Source organism: Platichthys flesus, chromosome 19 (assembly GCF_949316205.1).
Source record: "Platichthys flesus chromosome 19, fPlaFle2.1, whole genome shotgun sequence".
NCBI classification, from domain to species: domain Eukaryota; kingdom Metazoa; phylum Chordata; class Actinopteri; order Pleuronectiformes; family Pleuronectidae; genus Platichthys; species Platichthys flesus.
The window spans coordinates 2,530,738-2,546,956 of record NC_084963.1 but is presented as its reverse complement, the minus strand read 5'-3'; positions in this window follow the sequence as shown (position 1 = coordinate 2,546,956).

Sequence of the window (16,219 nt, the reverse complement as noted above, 5' to 3'; positions counted from 1 at the left end):
ATATAATACAGAAATACCTGAACTACCACCTCTACCAACCTGTTCTCCATCTTGTCCCGTGGGTCCAGGATCACCAGGTAAACCAGGTAAACCCTGGAGATGAAAGCATCGGTAACTGATCATAAATGAAGGTTAATAAAACATATCACATCACAGTTTCCTTGGTGTTGTGCAGTTTACCTTGTTTCCTCTTTGCCCTGCTGCTCCTAACAACCCATCAGGCCCCTGTGGCCCCTGAAGAGACGCAAACAAACACGACAACCAATTTAAATGTGTGGCTTTCTAATAATTTACAATCAGGATGTTTATCTCTGCAGACTACAAGTGGTAACAGTTAAAACAGCCGTCGATGGTTAGTACCCACTCACTGGGATTCCTGCTGAGCCATGTGGCCCCTGAGGACCTGGGGGCCCCTGGCTTCCCCTGGGTCCAGGTTTTCCATTTGCCCCATCAGCACCTGGAACACCTGGAGGCCCCTGGAGATCAGAGAACAGCTGTTAAAACCGAGCAGAGCAAAGTGTGCTGCCCCTTAATGATAGAACAGGACAAAACACAACAAGCACACAACCTTATTATTATTATTACTATCCTTATTACATGTTCAAATAAATTGGCTCATTATTAAAGTGTTGCAGGACAAATTGGAACATGGAGGCCGCCACAGTCTGTGATAATCACTGTTTCTGCCTATTGGTTTTTATTGCACTGATAGCAGGTGCGTGATGATGTGTGAATCTTTATGCTCTACTGTTTACGTGGCTATTTGTAAATGTAAAAATTAATTAACCCTTGTTATAAAAATGTTTTATGTATATTTATATAATGTTTAAAACAGACTCATTAATTCTAATTAGAAGATTTTTTTTCGTGTTAGTCTAACGGTTAATGCCTCATTAACCAGCGTTGGTTATCGGCCAGAAAATTCAGGTAAAATTTCACAGCCTCACTTGTTACTGCAGAACAACGGAAAATACAGAACAAAATAATAACTGATCTACAACATCCTCAACTGAAACTCACTTCTGGGCCTTGAAATCCTCTGAGTCCTTCATCTCCAGGTCGACCCTGTGACAAACAACATGCGAGCGTCACAGTTTAAATCTTAAACATGTAGAGGAAGTTAAATGTTTAGTTTTCTGATGTAAGATTTAAACTCACCTGAGACCCCTGGACTCCCTTCTCTCCAGGAGGTCCTGACCGACCCTGAAGAAAAGAACAGACAAGGTGAGTCAGAACATGCAAACCAACCTGTGGTTCTAATAGAGGGCTGCTGGAGGAGTTAGAGGAGTTTCGGGGTTTATGGTTAAAAACTTGTCTCTTTTCTCTCAACTGCAGTTTGAACCCAACCTGTGAAAAAACGATTTAATGTGCAACAACACAATAATCAGAAAGTGTGGAAACCTTGATCTTTGACCTCCACATTCATATCAGTTCATCCTTGAGTGAAGCTGAATGTTAATACCGAATTTAAAGAAGTTTCCTGAAGCTGTTTTTGAGATATTGTGTTCACAAGACATACAGAGATGTCTATAATATGTGAAATGGGAGGAACGTATACAAGACGTTTTTAATTAATATTAAACACTGAAAAGTTTGGGTGTCTGTGTTACACAATCAGGACTGCAGGGTTAAAATCTCAGGTTTCACTCTGTCGACCACATCTTTTACATTTTCTTTTATTCCCTCTTAGAATAAATGATGGACGTGATGAAAAAAGTGTTGAAGCAAAATGTGGAACCTCCCTCGGACTCTGTGTGACAGGACTCAACCAGTGAACACAGCAGCAGTCTATTTAGCCGATGAGTCCACCTCCTTTCTCCTGGACGGCCGACTCTGTGACAGGTTGATGGATTTCTCTACAGCAAAGGGCGACTGGGTCCAATGACATCACAAGGAGGAGAAGTGAGCCTCAGGAAACAGTCCCACTGCTGCTACTGAAACTCTCTCTTTCCCTGCAAGAGGGATTTTCTTATTTCCAAATCTAACCAACCGAGCGACAGGGCAGCTGATTTATCGGCTGCAGAAAGTTTGACGAGTTTGAAGACGAGAGTTTAACCTTCCAGGCTCTCAACTTTGAAACAGAGCAGAGGGAAAATATCATTTCAGATTCCTCTAATTACGAGACAAGGTATTCGTTGATGCATATAGTATTTGGATATGGGCGAACACGGGGCAGTACCACAATAAATCATAGGGGGCAGTGTATTTTAACAGTGTACAGTTTAACCTATGTCTTTTGAGGAGACACTTAACAAGTTGTTAAGTTGAACCAAATTTTAGATCAAAGCCTCCTTCAACACCGCCATGTTTTTTGTTGTCAGAAACACACAGCTCTGTGACGCCCTCTAGTGGACGTACATTCCTGGAAATGGACGTATGTTCTCGTACATTATCGCAGAACAAATTAGCCTCAATCCTGATTTTTGGTTGAAGGTTCTTTTTAGACATACAGGTTACTTCATGGTGTTTTGTCTTGATTGTTTCCTTTGTGTTTTGTACAGTATTTTCTCTTGTGTTAGTTTTTCATCCACGTATAAACTCTGGAGTTGTTTGGGTCATAACTCTCAGGAAAGGAATATGACCCTGAGAAATACTAAACGGCTGCGATCCCGGCAGTCCATCCCAGTAAGTAAGAACACTGTCAGACTCCACCACCATTCATCCTCTTTTAGTTTTCTGCTCCACTGGTGAAGAAGTGGGACGCTGCAGGTGCAGAGAGATGCTTCAGCGCCGAGCATTTGTCCTGCTGCTCGAGAAGAAACTTGCTTATTTGTAGTCAATCCGACGAACGAACCATCTCACCCCGCTGACTCGATTTGCCACCAGTGCCCCCCCGACAAAATCAATCACTGTGACCTGTTCACCTCCATAAAGCGGAGGTCCCTGCACAACCAACTGCACACTTCAAACGGTTTATTCACAAAACTCTCTCCTTGGTGTGACCCCATCATCGCTAGTGCCTTAATCAAATCCTCAGATCAGGGAATAGGCGATCATAAAAAATAAACTAAAAATAAACCAGACACTTACTGAAGGTCCTGGTTTCCCGACAGGTCCTGGTAGACCTCGTAAACCCGCCTCACCCTGGTGGAGAAGAAGAGAAGTGAGATTTTATTTAATCGTGCTTAAAGACAGGGTTGGTAATCTTGGAGAAGCTATAGCAACATCAAGCTCTCGTCAAAGTGACACCCTGAAGACACTTGAAAGTGCACCAGCAACTAATCAAATAATAATAATTGTCGTGTTTATTACAATGTTAGTACAATTTTCTTTCATAGTTGACATAGAATGAGCGTACCCGTTCTCCCATGAAACCTGGAGGCCCTCGCATGCCCACAGTCCCCTGGATGCCCTGATGGGAGAGGGAACAATAAACTTATCAACTCGTGTCACAAATCAAACCAATCCAGCAATAAAATGTATCATTATAATATTTTTACACAAAATGTCTTCACTGATTTAAGTTAAGTTTGAATGTGCAACAATACATGACATTGTTCAGTTTACTGTATATTCCTCATACAGTATGTGTATGAAATTGTAGTACAGGTGTCTCCTTGTATGACCTCTGCTGACATACATGACACACATCACTTACATACATGCCTACAGGGCCCTGCGGTCCCTCTGTGCCGGGCTTCCCTGCGAAACCCTGAGAGAACACAAACACACACACACATAACACACATCTTTAAAACAAGTCATTGACACAATACACACATATTCCAGGTATCAGTGTGTTTGCTGACTCACCCTCTCTCCTGGGGGTCCTGGTATACCTGGAGGTCCTGTCTTCCCTTGAGGCCCCTATTGGATAAAAGCCCAAATACCAATGAATGTTTGATCTCTTCAGCCAATCAGATTTGCAGGACCGCGCAGACATGATGTACATGTCAAGACAGAGAAGCTTATTCGCTGTCTGACAAGAGAGGATTGTTATCACTGACATGTTTTGGCTAAAGTTTCTCAGAACTGTATAAACTTTCACAGGAAATGGATTCACAGTTCACCTGCTGCTCTTTCTGAAGACACAGAAAACACTTCAATGGATCTGTTCGTCTCTAAAACCTCCCAAACCCCGCCCGACTGCCCCAGCTCCCAAAACACATCTTCACACGGCGGCTAATGTCTTCAAGTCCTTTGTCTTTTAAATGACGCAGCCACAGAATGAGGACGTACCAGAGAACCTGGTGCTCCATCTGCTCCTGTTTCCCCAATCACTCCTTGAAAACCCTGGAAAATGTAAAGTAATAAAACAAAAGAGAAACATCACAAGAGGGGTAGAGAGAGGAAGGAGACAAAACTTTATGAAAACTGCAAAGCAGCACAAAACTGAGTGAGAATGTGGAACAATATGTCGTCACTGTCATTTATTGCTTGAAGATAACAGAAATCTCTGCTTCAAAATGAGCTGATCCAGTATTTTACTAACAGTTTATTAATCTACCATTTAATCCACTTTTTATTTGATGGAACTGGTGAATCTATTTCCTGTCATAATGGGAAATGTGTTGGTAATGAGGAGGCAGCGTTTGTTAACTTGATAATAATGTGGTTTCTGTGAATCTGGAAATAAAAAATGTTTAGGTCATCATCATCAGCAGCAGCATCTGGAGTAATCGAGTAGTAAATCCAGTTTTCACAAAGTTTTTACATAAATTATTGAACATTAAATATTTTGTCAGAGGCTCTGGGTGTTTTGATGAATTTGGTGAAATGAATACAACGCATTTAATCCCCCATGGTTTTAGAATTGAAAAATGAAAAACTATGAAATGTTAATGAGGTACATACAAACACGTATGTGTAATTTCAAAGAGCCAAATGATGTCACGAAATGAACAGTGAGGTCATTCTACGGCCAACAGTCTCACCGTGAGTCCTTCACTGCCGGTAGGTCCCGTGGCACCCAAGGGGCCCTGAAACAGAGAGGACCAAAATACCCACAATGCAATTTCGTCCAGGCAATATTGTGTCGTTCATCACTTTATGAAATGATTATGAAAATTCTGCATAATGGTTTACAAACAGATGGTTCAGGCTCATTGACATTGAACAGTTGTGACAACACATTTTCTCACAAAAGTAGATTTAACCCATTAGATGGAAAATCTTACAACTGCGTAAAGTGACTTTCTTTGTTTGGATAAAAAATATTAATGAATAAATGTGACAGATGCAGCCTGAACTCTGTAGAGGTGTGCAAACACTGCCCCCTGCTGTCTAAACATACAACTACTACACAACAGTTCAACTCAGGAGTCAGTTTCACATTTCAATCTCAGCAGTTTTTCAGCACGTCACATCCTTTCTCTATGAAATGCTATATATCTTTTAACATATGTAACCACAAGTGTATAAAGTATACTTAAGAGAGTAATAATCACTGGTCCAGTATGTGACAGACAGTAAATAAAACATGTGACACACACACACACAGCATTTACACATGATGGGATTGAAATATGATAGAGAATGGGAACCTGTGTACCAGGCTTTCCTTCTGCTCCCTCTGGTCCTGGTGGCCCTGACAAACCCTGAGGAAGAATCAACAACAAACACAAACAGGTGAAAGAGGTGAGCTGAGCAGAGGTGCACCTTAATACCACAATATCATAAGGAATCATTTCTGCCAGGCTTGATGGCAAAAGTTTACCGATGGGCCTGGTTGACCTGTGTGACCCCTCTGTCCAATCGGACCCTGGAGGAGAAAAGAAAAAAGACACGACAACGTTAGTATTAACACATACGAAACAACTTCAACTGCAGGTTTCTCTATGCTGTGATGTGTCCTACCTTGTTCCCTCTGGGTCCTGGTTTCCCGTTACGTCCATCTGGTCCCCTGGTTCCCTTCAAGGAGATTCACATATTAACGTCTGATAGCATCAACATCTAGATTGTCGTCATCTCTAAAAGATTTCCAAATGTTTTTTAAGTGTATTCTTTTGGAAATTCTGTCTCTAAACTACAGAGATAGTGAAGGATTGACATTGAAAGGTGGAAGAGAGCGGGAATTAAACGTAGTCGAACCAGGGATCTGCTGCTCAAGGCCTATGTTCTCTAGACTCTCATGCTGCAAGAAATATACTTTATCACTGAGGTTTTTAATTTAAAAACCTTAACTTCTGTGTACAATGACCACATATAGAGACCTGCATTGGTTAAAATCACACTCTTTCTCTCTCCATTCAGCGTTCCCTCAAATTTGTATGTATTAGGTCACAGGAAGCTCTAATATTACACAGTTAAATCTGATGTTTGGGATCAACATATGAAGTCATGTGACATTTCTGTGTGTTCGGAGCCGTAAATCATCACTGACCTTTAACCCGCGGCCGCCTTGTTTCCCCTGAGGGCCAGTTTCTCCATTTGTGCCCTGAATGAAGGAATATAAAATCAATCCAAGCTTATCTTGTTTTTCTTTCTCAGTCACCACACGACCCTCATCTGCGTCGTTAAGCGAGCGTGGAATGCAATATCACCCTGCCTGTATAAAAAAAGAGGGAGTCTACACGGTGAGTTGATTATATTTTATTTGCTGCCACTTTAAATGTGAAACACGGTGCTGAGTTATCTGAAAACAAGCAGAGAATCAATACAGTTAACGGTGCTGTTAAACGGTACCTCAGGGCCTCTGGAGCCGGGCTCGCCCTTCGTCCCGTGGAAACCTGGGAAGCCAGTGGGGCCCCTCTCTCCCTGGGGGCCCATAATGCCTTCTGCCCCCCGAAAACCCTGAGAGGCAAGAAGAGACTTTTTAAGGCACGTTTGAAATCATAACATGAGATTTTAATGAATAGTTTGAGACATCGCTAGACTTGGAGGTGATCCAGGCCAACTGTTTCCACCTGTTTCAAGTCTTTATGCTAAGCTAAGCTAATAAGCTGCAGGATGAAACATCGATTTTCTCATGTAAACCTCAGACAACCTCAGAAAAGTGTATTTCTACAAATGCTGAGACATTCATTCAATTATTCTCTCCATCATGTGTTATGTGAACAGTGTGTTATCTAGTTTTTAGGGTTAGGGTTGTGTTTGTATGGTATGTTTACTTTGCTGCTACAACACAACACATTTACATCTTCTCTTATCTTATCAGACAGAAAACTGCTGCCTCCTACTTTGTTTCCTTTGGGACCAGTGTCCCCCTTGTCCCCGTCTGGTCCCCTGTTGCCCTGTAAACAAGAGAAAATGCTCAAAAAAAGATGCAGCTAGCTAGATATTTAAATAAGTTTGTGAATCGCACATTGAGCACCTACCGTTACTCCGGGAAAACCCACAGGACCTTTTTCCCCCGGAGAGCCCTGGAAATAAATGAACATTAACATCCGAAATGTAGAAACTGCAACTTCAGACAAATTTACAACAGAAATCATGAAGGATGAAATGATAAATGAACAATTAGCTGATTTCTAAGCAGCTTACTAAGTTGAGTAAATCAACTTGAAGAGAGAGTAGATTGAATAAGAGACTGTGAGTGACAGCATTGTGCCGTGATCCACTGACAGCCCACAGCCAGTAGATGGCAGCACACTGTCTACCAGCACACTGAGGATACTCCTTGTAACTGTGAGATGCAGCAAAAAAATATTAGATCATTTAAAAGAACCATAAAGACTTGTAACATTATAATAAACATCTGTTCTGTTCCTGCAGTTTGACAAGAAGTGGGTAAAATCCTTGAAAATGCTCTGCAAAGGTTTATTAAATCACATTAAAATAGTGTCAGGTCTCATTCTAAGTTACAATAATCAACAAACACAATCTTTTTTTTAATTATTATATTATATTATTATCGTACGGTTTTGGTCCTTATTTGAATATATAATTCCAATTGAGCTTTTAGCTTCAGATATAAGAGAAACTTTCCTTTTTTGACCTGCGTTTGGATGTAATGACGTCAAACCCTGGTGAATATGTTCATGTGTAACTCACCATGGGCCCCTCGAAGCCGGGATCCCCCCGCTCACCCATGGGCCCCACAGGCCCCTGATGTGAAAATAAACACCGGCAATAAGATACTGAACAATCTGCTCTTAACACATTCAGAACACAGGCCGTTTAAAGATGGACGACATGACAGTTCCGAAAGCTAAAGCCTCTTGATGCCCCCCCAACAACCCAATCAAGTGTTATCAACCATTATCAACATTAATGTAATTAAGATAAGAACATTGACTACATAGACAAACAGACAAGCCCAATAAACGCTGCATTTTAAACTAATCTCAACCATTGAGTGAGTAAAACACAGACTTACGTTCTCTCCCTTAGGGCCGGCAGCCCCGGTCAGTCCCAAGTGTCCCTGTAAAGAGTTTTTTAATTTACTAATCACGGATCTAATGAAGTAAAACTGCTCTGAAGTCTCTTGACTTGAACTGTACTCACTTGGAGGCCTCTGGGTCCAGGAGGTCCGATCTGTCCCTCTAAACCTGGAGGCCCCTAATGGGAGGAAAAACAAACTAATTTCATACCAGAAACACTAAATACCTGCAGGATAATATTAATTAAACTAAGAGTTTACCTGGGGGCCTTGGTGCCCAACAGTGCCTGCAGGTCCCAGGTCCCCCTGAAAGAAAGTTCAACATTTTTGATTGAGATCAATAAACCTGGTGCCCAAAGTTCATAATCATACTTTACCTGTCAGTTAACACAATATCTGCCCGGTTTGATCAAACACTTTTTTTTAACGTTTTTAATCATCCATCCATAATTTATCTGCCTCTATCTCATGACACAAATGTGATCTGCAGACATTACCACCCTGGGCCTGGAAACTCGTGATGAGCTATTTTCGATAATTATTTTAATAATCTTTTATAATCTTACCCTTGAGCCATTAACTCCTTGAGCACCAACGCGTCCTGTTATACCTGGTGCCCCCTGAGACAAACACACACACACAAATTGATAACTTGCACAAAGAGAGAAATATTCCATCACCTAATCCCTCTATGTTCTTACCATTGGCCCCAGTGGACCTGCAAGCCCGTCCAGTCCGCTCTCCCCCTAATGACATTGAGAACATATAACTAGATTAATGATAAGTCAATTTACAGCTTAGAATCTCTCACAATTAGCAAAACTGCATCATTAATTTATTCTCAAAAAGTATAATTAGTAATTCTGTAAAAACGTATTCTCTAATCTAAGCTTCAATGAAGATAATAACCGAAATGCCCCAAAGCATGCTGGGATTGGTTTGAGCTGCGCGCTGGTGGATGTCGAACACACATTTACCCAAACGCTGCAAAATCAACATCCTCAGAGGCCAAATGATGACGTTGTGGTTTGAGAATATTAAATCGGGAATTCTCCTGTTTCTTGACATTGGCTTTAAAACAAGCCGTCTGAGGAAATTAGATATACAGACATACACTGTACATACATAACAGACAGTGGGGTCCGAAAGTCTGAGAACATTTTCCTGTCCAAGGGGAAACGTCCACAGGGAAATCCCATTCTAAGTGTCAAACCTGGTTTCCTATAGAGTTAGAGTCAGAGAGAACATCACTCACATCAGGACCACAGGGCCCCTCTGGCCCGGAGCCACCTCGGATCCCGTGAGGCCCCTGCAGAGGAGATTTAATATGTATTTAACTGAAATAAAATAGAAGATTAAAATAAATGAAAAATAGAGTCTGACCGATTGGGATTTAAAGAAAATACAATAATAATGTCATTAAGGAGTAAAAGGGAGAGATACTCACTGGAGGCCCAACAAGACCAGGTCGTCCAGGTAAGCCAGTGGGTCCCTGGACAAAGACAATACTCACCATCATTACAACATATTCTTCTGTTTAAAACACATGTGATCAATGATGAACTGTTTTAAAGGAGACGTGTGATGCTTTTCAGCTTCTCTTTCCTCGAGAGTTTTATAATAATAAGTGTTTTCTGAACATTGGAGCATTTAAACCTATTATAGTAATATCACAAATTAGAACAATTAACCCGAACATTAGCAGAAAATGTCTCCTTTAATAACAGAGGTAAAAATCTAAAAGATAATGTAAAGGATGGATGATAAATAGATTTATCACTGTACCTTCTCACCAGGGTCACCTGTTTCCCCTCTTGGACCCTTGAAGCCAACCAGACCCTGGGGAAGAATACAAATAAAACAATTTCAAACCAAGTTAGACCTTTAAATTGGAATGAAAATGAAAAATATGGTATAAAATATATATGATAAATGTTTAAAAGATGACAGCCATTGTGTTTGCGGGTCGTTTTGTCGCTTCACATGTGAATAATATCCCAAACAGTAAATCAAAAGCTGAAATGCTTCTGACCTTTGTTCTGTTCTAAAGTATCTGTGCTGTGTTATTACTCACCTCATCACCTTTTTCCCCTTTGGTCCCTCGCTCTCCTCTGTGTCCCCAGGGCCCCTGATGACAATCACAGACAAGATGGAAACAAGTGAGAACAGACAAAGATGATTTACCAGCTGTGAAACACACATGTATTCATGGTCCTGGACAGAATGCACACACCGATGATCCGGGAGCACCTTGTGACCCCGGCTGACCATCGTCCCCGTTTGTGCCGTCTCTCCCCGGGGCCCCGACTCGTCCGGGAGGGCCCCTGGCTCCCTGCTCGCCCTGTCAGGCAACGGGAACCATCCGGGTTAAATCAACTTTTAACACTTCTGCTTCTTTATAAGGCTGTTTAAAAAATATGGAATCACAGAAAGTCGAAACACAGCAACTGGAACCACAGCTGAAGGAAGCTCACACTGGTGGAGCTGGATTCTAAAAGATAAATCTGTTGTGAGACGACACGGACGCTCGGCTCCGCTCTACATAGCCGTTCATCACACAGACACGGGATCAGCTGAATAACAATACGCTGTCGAGAAGAAGGTGGTCGGTAATAACTCTGCCTGACAACAGGTGGAAAACTTGTCCAGATTCACACTGAATGGATAAAACAACTGTGCTCGGGCTGCACAGACATATTTCAAACTGCTGAGGATGATGGATGCAGTTCTCTAAGCTCACAGACTGGCATGATGAATGAGGGTTTTCTTTAAACCAATATTTAACCAGGATACTTTCACTTTGAGCCATGAATCTTCTTCCAGTGAGTCGCATTTATATATTTACACATAACTGGCTGTTGTTTTCATAAGTGATTCATGATTTATGAAAGCTTCCCAGAGTCGAAGGTGACAACTACACATGTTAACGATGATATAAAACAGAGGAGGGACATTCTGACCCCTTCACTTTTTACACATGTTGCATCTTGTATTCAGTTTTAACCTTTTTAAAAATACGTTTCTGCGCATTTATCAAAGACTGAAATATGTTATTGTCAGACGCGTTCAGACTCTTGCTGTGGAGCCTCACACTGTTTTCAGATACGTCCAGTTTGCTTTAATTTTCCTAGAGTTAGTCTGTGGAAAATTGAATAGAGTGGACATGGTTGAGTGAATATAAGGTCCCACAATTCACTTTGCATGTCAGGACAGATAAAAACAGCCAGACTCTGGATATCAGAGCAATAAGTCTCTGTGGTGAACCATAGATCAGAGCAGGAATATAAAACCATCTCTGAGTCCTTGAGTTTTCCCAGGAGCACAGCGGCCTCAATGCGACATGGGGGATGTTTGGAACCACCAGGATGCTGGCTGGAGGAACTCGTCCAGACAATTTCAAGACTCAAGAAGATGCAGCAGGAATTCTGAGTTTTACACAATTAGGGTTCTAAACATGTTTGAGTGGATTGATCTCAGACATTTAATACATCTCATAAGGACCCATAATCATCTTTGGTTCTGTGTTGCTGGGGAGTGATGTTTGTAAATTGAATTGATTGATAACATTCAGTTTTACCATCTCTCCTGGCATCCCTCCTTGGCCCCGTCCACCAGCTTCACCAGGAGGCCCCTGGAAAAACGACAAACACAAATATGTTACCATTACTTAATTATTAAAAACGTTCCAAACTGTGTGTACGGATCCCATCTCTTACCGGTATGCCGGGTTTGCCAGTCTCTCCAGGTGGTCCTGCAGGACCTTCCTGACTCTGCAAGTTCACAAAGAAGAAAGCAGCCTCAGGTGAACAGGAACAAACAAAACAACTCACTCCCAACAAAGTCAAAGTTAATGGTCCCTGTGGACTTACAGGCCAACCAGAGCGGAGCAACTGGTAGAAGTTGGTTTGCTGCAGAGAGAGAACGGAAACACAGGATTAACCCATGAACTTCAATAACTTCACAAACAGTCGGGGAAATATATAAATATATAAACGTATTGAACTGTCGGACAATAGAAATGATTAAAGGTCAGTCCATCTTAACCTTAGAGCACAGACAGAATCAAACTGCCGTCGCAAACTACTCGCAGACTTTCCCCTTCGTCGTCTCTGGCCTCATCTGTTCGACATCATCGACTCACACGGTAACTGAAGGTCAAAGGTTTGATTGAGAGTCGGTGGATCTTAATGGATGTGAAGAAAAGATTGCTTCACCTCAAAGAAAATTTGATGTCCGGTGTGTCTTTTAGGGAACCAACGATGAATTACACAGAGAAAGAGCAAAGAGAGTTCATCCTCTCGTCTACTGGTTAAGAGGTTGAAAGGGACACTGGGAACTGTGGTGGATGAGGAGATTTAAAAGGAGCTAAATAGCCATTTGAATAACCGTGAAACCTCGATTAGAATTTCTTTTACAAATCCTCCTGATTGGAACATGAACGTCTGCAGCTTTTCTCTTTGAAAGTTGTGAATGACACAAAGAAGTAGATCAGGACAGCAATAGACCAAGACGATATTTAATATACTGTGGTCACCACTGTACCTGGAACGCAGCCCATTCCTCGGCCGTATTCTTCCACAGGTAGAGGCTCGGTAAACCTGCCGCACCAGGACGTCCGGGCTGCCCCCTTTTCCCAGATCGGCCTTCGGGGCCCATTTGACCCTGTGATATGAAAAACAACCGGTAAGTTTATGACAAATCAATTACATCGGATACTTAGTATTGTAGCCCAGCATTTCAACATAACATCATAAACATGATTTGCTGCAGCATTTAAGCTTCAGTGTAAATAATACGCGCAGAGAATTAATGGAGGCAGGGACATGAGTTTATAGGTGTATGTCTGAAAATGTCTGAGGTGAAATTGGGCTTTAAAACAGGAAATGGCCCTGGTTGCTGTTTCAGGTGCACTGAACAGCACCGCACGAGTCAAGGGGGCGAACCTAACACATCATCACAGGCTGTTATGTCGTAAAAGATTATTTTACCTTATCACCTTTAAACCCCCGGAGGCCAGGTTCACCAGCACAACCCTGTGGAAACATGGAAACTGCAATAAAACTGCCCAAACATACAATGTGAAAATATCATTTATCAACTACTTAAAGAAGTTAGAATTTAGGTTCAACAAATGTTTTATTTACATTTAATTAAGCACAGTTTATCTTATGTTTTAAGTACTGTGAGCAACAGGAGATAATTACTGTGCTCCTCGGGAAGTTCCACTTTCTTGAGTGGTGTCGTTAAGGATGGAAGTTAAAAAGATTTCTTGTTTTTATGTGTTAGAGCTTTTAAACAGCATCTTGACTCCTTTTATTCTAATTACAACAAAATGTATGAGTATCATTAAAAAAAGAAAACAATGTTTCATCATCTGCTAAATCCGTTATTTTCTAGATCAGGAAACAAGCAGATTAACCACTAATCAGAAGATAAGTTTATGGATATTATGCTCAGGTCAAAATCCATTTAGCAAAGTTTAGCGAGATGGTGGAATGCAGCACTGAAGAGGAACTAAAGCCCTAAACCAATTTGTTTAGCTGGATTTAGGGACTTAGTCGTGTTGTTGGTGGGTTCAGGTCCAAATCTTGACGTGTTGGTGGAACCCGACACTCAGAGACGTCTGAGTGGAGTGATGATTTTTTGAATTGAATGTAGCGATTCAGAAGTTACTGCTAAATGTATAAATCTATAAATATACAGTAGATGAATTAATAAAGAAAACAATGCTGTACTAAAGTTGACTAACCCAGAACTGCATTGTAAAGTTATTTTTTAGAATTTCCAGGGTAGAGATATTTCAGCTCAAACTTGAAGTTAAGGCTTTCACAAGGTGTTTTCTTTTACAATTAGAAAAAACCTGCCAACCAGTGAGAAAGAAGTATTTTTGGAGGCCAAGAATTATAAATGTTATTTTGTAAATAAAAGCCTTAATCACATCAACACACTTGTTGAGGATCAGGCTGCCGGCTTGAGCAAACTCCAACAAGCAAGTGGAGCAAGAGCTGAGATGTTGTACACGAGCAGAGAGGAGCCAACAGGACGTCTTCCTTCATGTTCCCTGCAGCTGGATCCAATCACTGTAATCGTGCTGAGGGATCCTGTGCGCTTTATAGCAGCGTGACTCCAGAGACGGGCCCAGACGGGACCAGATGTGCAGCCTGGTTCTGGTTCCGTCTGCCCTGCGGTTCCTGCCACGACCCACCTCTTGCACCAGGTAAAGCTTCCGATTGGGTATCTTTAAAAATGGTTTCACTATTTAACACCAATCAGACAAGTTGGCAGCGAGAGGTTAATGTGGTCGGCTGAGAGGAGCTATGACAAACCGCTCAGACTCGTTAACCGTGCGGTTCTCTGAGGGCTCAGATCGGGGCATCAAAGACAGATCCACATGTGTTGGAGCGGCGCAGCCTCCCCTGATCAGACTCAGATGGCGGCCGATGGAGAACAGCTCTTGTGAGCTGTAAAGCATAAACAGACGTCACACTTTCTTCATGCGAGTTTGATCCCACTTCATCTCCGATATAATACATCAGCTCCACAGATGAAGCAGTGGGGAACAAGCCGTGGCCTTCGTTGTATCAAGGTCTTAAAAACTGGGAAGAGAAATATATGCAGTAACTAATTTCTAATTTTTACAGCTTAAATTGGTGTAACCTAAAGAGGGCGTCTTCCTCTCTTGTCACTTGTAGTTTTGACAAGTGATCTGACATCTGTACGTGAGCCACAGATTGGTGTAAAATACAGTTTTACTGTCACTGTTGCTTTTTGAAGTGTTAATTGTCCTAATTTCAATCAAAAGATGCAGTTGAATCAAAGCCGTTGTGTGTTCATGTGAACGGCGCATGTTTAAAGCAGGTGACGGAGGATGTCATGGCTACTGGAGGAGCATCAACATCATGTATTTGTGAATTTAGGTTTCCCGGTCAGATGAGACTGATAGAGTAGTGCATTGAATGTAACTGATGGGTTCGTTCACAGCTGCAGCAGAAACTTTGACGTCTGACTGTCGGCAAGGATGGTAAACACTTTTCGGATGATAGCTCACTTGCAGAAAGCAAACAGCGCTGCACACAATAACTCAACAGAGCAAAGTATGTCTCCCTTTTTGTCGCTGATCTTGCAAATGATCAGATCTTTGACTAAACATGTTGAACCTCAAGACCTTAGGATTCAAAGAGCAGCATTAGAGCAAATAGAGCATCACGAGACAACTCACCTCTGGCCCCGGTCGACCCATTCGGCCGACACCCCCTCTCTGCAGCCGGTACATTTTTCCATCCGAGCTCCGCACCAGGTCGCCGTCTCTGGACACAATGGTCACAGTGCCGGGGTTCTCCCTGTCGCCATGCTTGACGTCCGAGTGCGTGGTGCTCTGCGTGGTGATGGATCCCGTCTTTTCGTCCGGTCCCTCTGCAGAAGGGTCGGAGGAGATCACCTGAGCTGTAGGTGAGACAGTCCTGCCCTGGTCATCTGTGGATGTTCTCGGATATGAAGGCTTCTTGGGCGTGTTTCCTGGGCCCAGGTCATTGATGTCATCGGAGGGTTTCCCAGGGAACAGCGATGAAGTCCTCCCGCTTGAATCCTTCTTCTTCTCTGTGGTGATGTTCTCCTCTAAATGTTTAGAAGATACTTCAGGCTTCCCTTTCTGGTTTCCTCCGTTCCCTGAGGGCTTCCACAGGGGGTTAACATATTCACCATTTTGGAAGATGGGATCCAGCAGGTCGGTGTCCTCGTCCACCACAAAGACGTCCCCGCGAACTATCGAATCTTTTCGATCGGGTCCCGAAAGCATCGTCCCATCTCCTCGAGAAGCGGCTCGGCGCAGGAACGCATTCTGTTGAGAAAGAAAACAGGAGTTGGATCCTTTTCAAGGATATGATCTTTGAGACGTTAGCGCTGAGTGTTTCTGGTTTGTGTCATGTTGTGATGTTGTGATGTCAACAGCTGGATGAATCA